The sequence below is a fragment of the Saccopteryx leptura genome, chromosome 2 (assembly GCF_036850995.1).
Source record: "Saccopteryx leptura isolate mSacLep1 chromosome 2, mSacLep1_pri_phased_curated, whole genome shotgun sequence".
Lineage (NCBI taxonomy): Eukaryota > Metazoa > Chordata > Mammalia > Chiroptera > Emballonuridae > Saccopteryx > Saccopteryx leptura.
This window is the reverse complement of record NC_089504.1, coordinates 302,895,957-302,901,675: the sequence shown is the minus strand read 5'-3', so window position 1 is coordinate 302,901,675 and position 5,719 is coordinate 302,895,957.

The following is a 5,719-nucleotide window of genomic DNA, read 5'->3' as shown; positions in this document are numbered from 1 at the left end:
AGAAAAATTACAATATACTATAATAAAAGTTATAGGAATGTGGTCTCTGTCAGAATATCTTATTGTAATCAACACACAGGATAAAAAAGCTGGACAAAGAGACGATTCGTAGCCTGAGTGAGACGGAGGGGGCAGTGCACGATTCCATCACGCTATCAGAATGGCAGCATGCAATTTAAAACTTATTATTTACGGAATTTCCTATTTAATACTTTTGGACCCCAGTTGCCCACAGGCAACTGAAACCATGGAGGGCAAAACTAAAGATAAAGGGGGGAGTGTTGTATGCCAAAATTTTCGTATGAAGAGATGGGAGAAGGGTGAAAATGCCAGAGAGGTAAATGGAACAATAGCACCCAAACGCTTGGAAATTTTATTTATTATAACCCATTCTATTTCAAGAATAAAACTTGTTGTTGTTATTATTCTAAACTTTTAAATGAAGAAACTCAGGATCCAAGAATTTGGGAATTTGGGATAAAGAGGTGTTAGAGGCTAAAACTAAAATTACATATAAGTGAATAAATATTCAAGGAAAACTCAGGTTCATAAACACCAGCTTCATCATGAATAGTGAGTCTATGTTATGGGTTATGGAGTAGAAAGCTAATCTTTTGAGACTGCAGCACGGAAAATAATTGGGAAGCCATATAACACCCCCTCTTGGCTCTCTCAGAAACAGACTGTTGAATGTGCTCTAGCCTGATGAATGTCAAAGTTGTTAGTGTGTAACAAATATTTATCAAGTACAGTGCTTAGGATAGCTTAACTGAATCAACATTCCTCATAAGACATTACTATGCATGACCAAATTACCGTGTTAAAAATACTGTTGTTGGCCCTGGCCGGTTCGCTCAGCGGTAGAGCATCGGCCTGGCGTGCGGGGGACCCGGGTTCGATTCCTGGCCAGGGCACATAGGAGAAGCGCCCATTTGCTTCTTCACCCCCACTCCCTCCTTCCTCTCTGTCTCTCTCTTCCCCTCCCGCAGCCAAGCCTCCATTGGAGCAAAGATGGCCCGGGCACTGGGGATGGCTCCTTGGCCTCTGCCCCAGGCGCTGGAGTGGCTCTGGTCGCAGCAGAGCGACGCCCGGAGGGGCAGAGCATCGCCCCCTGGTGGGCAGAGCGTCGCCCCTGGTGGGCGTGCCGGGTGGATCCCGGTCGGGCGCATGCGGGAGTCTGTCTGACTGTCTCTCCGCGGTTCCAGCTTCAGAAAAGTACAAAAAAAAAAATACTGTTGTGGTGTTAATCCAAATTCGGAGGAACCCGAAATATGGAAGACAGGAGCAAAGTCCGTCGTTTACACATTAAAGTTTTATTGTCTAGCTTGGCCAAGCGGCGGGAACTCCGACAGAAATCTGACGGAGAGCGCACCGGCCCTTTGTTCTACTTAGTTTTTATAGTTTTGTAAGTGGGAAGTACAGAAGCAAAAATTGCAATTAGGAGCCCCTTACCGTTATTGGTTATAGTCATATGTCCTTTAACATGATAGGACCACGTTCAATTTGCAAACCATACATCATTTTGGAGAAAACAAAATTTACAAGTCAACACAATGGTAGAAAAGATATCTCTTTACATATTAAAAGGCCTTCCTATATTTTCTAGTGTTCATCCACCATCTCTCTGTCCAGAGTCAGAGGTATTAACCACATGCATTTACATAAGAGAGGTAGTTTCCGTGGGGACAAATGCCCGCAAATGGCTCATAGTTATAAGAAAAGGTTTATTTTGGCTTTTCCCTTCCTGCACCTGGCTAGCCATTCACTCCTTTCCCCACAGGTGTGGTGGAATGTCAGGGAATCTATGCTTTCCTTCCCTTTTCATTTACAATACAATGGCAAGATCCATCCTGGTTATGCCAATCACACAGTACAGAGACTATTCTCACAATTTTTCTTCACACCTTAACCCAAATTAATAAAATGTCCTCCAAGCCTCCTAAAATATTAATATTAATTCTGTAGCCTTTGGTACTTTACAACACCTGCGGGTGAAATGGCTCAGTGGCTCCTCAGTGGTGTTCTTTTATGTCAATTGCTTTCCTTTGTCTTAGAGACCTAGAACTGTACCTTGAGGCTAGCCACAGACCCATGCCAGGAATTCTGTTATAAATGAAGGCTTGGTACATACAGTGAGATGCTTTTGGTATTTCTAGTAATAAACCCCCTTGGATAGGACCAAAAACATATCTACTTTATCCAGAATTCTGCATTCTCCACAGCAGTGCTGTGAGGTTCCAGCCTTACATCCTAAATGTGAAAGTAAACCCACCAAAATGTTTTGGTTTTGATGAAAAACCTAAGAATTATCTTTAACATGACCATGGAATCCTACGTAGAATTCCACGTAGCTACTGTGTAACTGCATTGTCTCATGAGAACTATGTACCGAATAAGAAGCGCCAACCCAGTTGAATTCAAAACCAATTTCTAATTCGTTACTTCATTGGGAGCTTCGAAACACATTCATTTAAAACTGCTACAAAGCAGCAAGTTCTGTCCCATTCTTCTGTAATAACAGTGTAATATCACCAAGCCTGCGAGTGAAGCAGGAATATTGACACTTAATTATGGATATTAAATTCAGTCTTTCATTTCCGTTCTATGTCAGATGTCACTACCTTCAAGAATTCAGAAATGATCAGCTCGCTTTCTCTAGTCAATGGAATATGAATTAAAGGATGAAAAGTATTAGGCTAAACCATTCCTCTTTGGTTACACACCTATGAAATCTTCTTTTGGGCCCAGAAGCTTTGGATCATAGAAATTTTCCAAATACTTCATCCATCATGATGATATAGTTACCTCTAGGGAATGATTTCAGCAGTCAAAGGTGAAATGGAGCATAGCAGATCATCACTTCTCACTAATTAATGGTTAAAATTGTTATGCCTGGCAAGCTTGAGCATGTTTCAAAGTGAGACTTGCAGTGGCCCTTTTTTAGAAGCAGTGTGGTCTAATTTACAACTACATGTCTATATATGTGTGACTTTGCAAAATAGAATATACGAGTGTGTTTGTAATAATAGGAACAGTTAGAGTCATCTTTTTATTGTTACCCATATGTTCATTAGCAGGAAGTAAAAAATAATCATAATAAGGTTTTATAGTTAGCCTTCTTTGACAACTTAAGTTGTGTACTGAAAGGTTAAAACTTATATCAAAAGTCAAAGGTTTACAATCAATTCTGTCTTAAACCCTAACCTTAGAGCTCAGCTGCCATAAACATTTTTACAGCTTCTCTGGAGACTTCCTGTTTGTTGCATTCATGCTGCGAAATCATATCAGAGCTGCGACGTTTGTACAAGGTGCTGTGATAAATACCTTCAGACAATGGCCCAGCCCTGGAGCCGATTTTCTTACAGAGAATTCTATACTGGTTCATGGTATAGTGAGAGCCAAGATCATCAAACAAACATGGTCTACTTTTGAGCAAGAGTTAACCATTTCACAATCCCTAAATCAACTATCACTGCTTTTCCCAGTCGTGATTACCTTTAATAACCAGTAGGCTATAAAACATTTTAAGAAATGTATATATCACAAACTGATGACTTTCAGTGACAATTCATTATTCCTAACTCTTTTATTGCCATTTTATCATTCCTGATAATTGCATGTTCTGGTAGTTTCTATGAAATGTGTGATACCCAGTAATAATTGTTGACTATTCATCCAGCAGTGGTAGAAGCACAGTCAGGGGAGAATGTGTCCCAGACGATACATCGGCAGATGCTATTTAGGCTTTAATAATTTCACGTTAATTTGTGTTTAGCACTAATTAGGGAATTTGTGCCTTAAATATTTTCACTTTCATTGACATTCTTAAATAATTGCAATGATTAATAGAAAAGAAAATGTTTCTTACTGATTATTTTAGCAGAGTTTCTTTATCAGTATAGGAAACTTAAATCTTTTTTTAAGGGAAGTTTTCTACCAATAATGGCCTGTGATTTATTATATCATAGATACAAGTTTTGTTTTATTAGCAGTTAGTTCCCCTTTTCGAGACAATTTAACCTTATTTCCTAGCTTAATTTTCCATTTGAGTGTGCTGTATTTAAAGAGAGAATCTTTCTGTGGACAAACAAAACCAAACAGTAACCCACAAATGCCACAGAAGCTGCTTGTCCAATGTCAGTGATGTATTTCAAGAGAGCTGCAATTCAATCACAAGCAACCACTTCAGTGGTTGCACTTGAAACCCCAGCAAAGTCTGGGTTTACCTATGGCTGTTCAGCGAAATTGCAAACCTGATTCACTAAGCTTTTCTATGCATTCTATCTCTTCAACTCAGTCATGCAAAGAACCCAAAGGCATCTGACCTGCTAAGTTGCCTGAAAATATGAAACTGTCTTTCTGAGTAGTTTTTCTCTGAAATAACTCAAGTATGGCTTTGGTTTTATTATAGATTTCACTTGGAGGCAAGAAAAGAAAATAACACGCTTCAAAGGCTGTCCTTGCTAATCTAGCGACACCCAGTCTGGGGCCGAGCACAGAGTGGACACTTTGGAAGTACTTGTTAAGTGAACAGCGTTTGCACAGTAAAATAGAGTGTCATCAGTGAGAGAGAAGTATCTCTGTAACTTCAAACTTCACAGCATCTATATAAACGCGTAGTTTCTTACTTCAGACCGTCACAAAATTAAGAGGGAAAAACTTGGTGTCCATTTGCTCATGATAAGTTGATTTATTTACAAGTCTCTAAGGAGAATCCGTGATGTGTTAAGTAGTAAGGATAATAAAGAAGTAAAATTAGCCTCTGTATCAATGGCTGTCCAGGTTTATAAATAGAATACTAATATTTAAATGTTACCTGAAAGATAATTTCACGGAAATATGGAATAATAGCATTTCAATTTTTTCTGTTTGGTAGGAGACTATGAATCTGGAGGGTGGTCTCTATGAACCTCAATGCACAAGAAAGACAAATAATAGCAGTAAGATTTAAATGGGGATGGGGAGAGACATGGAACCAAAACACTCTATTTTCTTACAGATACAGCTCTCCCAGCTTAGGCATGTTTGTACAGGATGCCGAGTGAAAATGACAGACAATGCCAGACTCCAGCGTGAACAGCAGTGAAATGGGAATGAGGGCATGAGAGATTTCTGAGCTTCAATTTGCTCACCTATAAAGTTTAAGGGGTGTTTCCATATTATTACTCAAATACACATGTGTTTCAATGTGTATTGAACACTGCCAAGGGCAGGGTAGTGTGATTTTTTATGTCTGAATATCCAGAAATACAAAATTACAGTCATCAATTAGAGACAGGGGAAAAGAACTCTGAAAACCAGACACAAAACTCTGTCTCATTGATGCATTGCCATAGCCCATCATAAGTACGACTGTATTAGTTATGCAAACTATATGCAATATATTTATACTATTTAGGATAAAAGCATCTCATCATATGCCATTTCCTTCTCAAGAATCATAAACTTGGTTTTAATTTTTCTGCTTATCGGAATATGAGTTAGAAAATCACCCCAGTGATCATGGCCCAGTCTTTTGCAACATTTAGATAATAAAGAAATATCACTTTCTTAGCACATATTACACACAACACCTACGGAGAACTCTCCTGAAGCCTTGCAATTTGAGAGAATCATGTGAACAGGAAATGAGAGTGTTGATTCCGAACCAACCGCAATTTCTCTTTTTAAAGCATCCTCTCAGAATGATGTCCCTATAATCAGTAGGAAATTGTGGGTG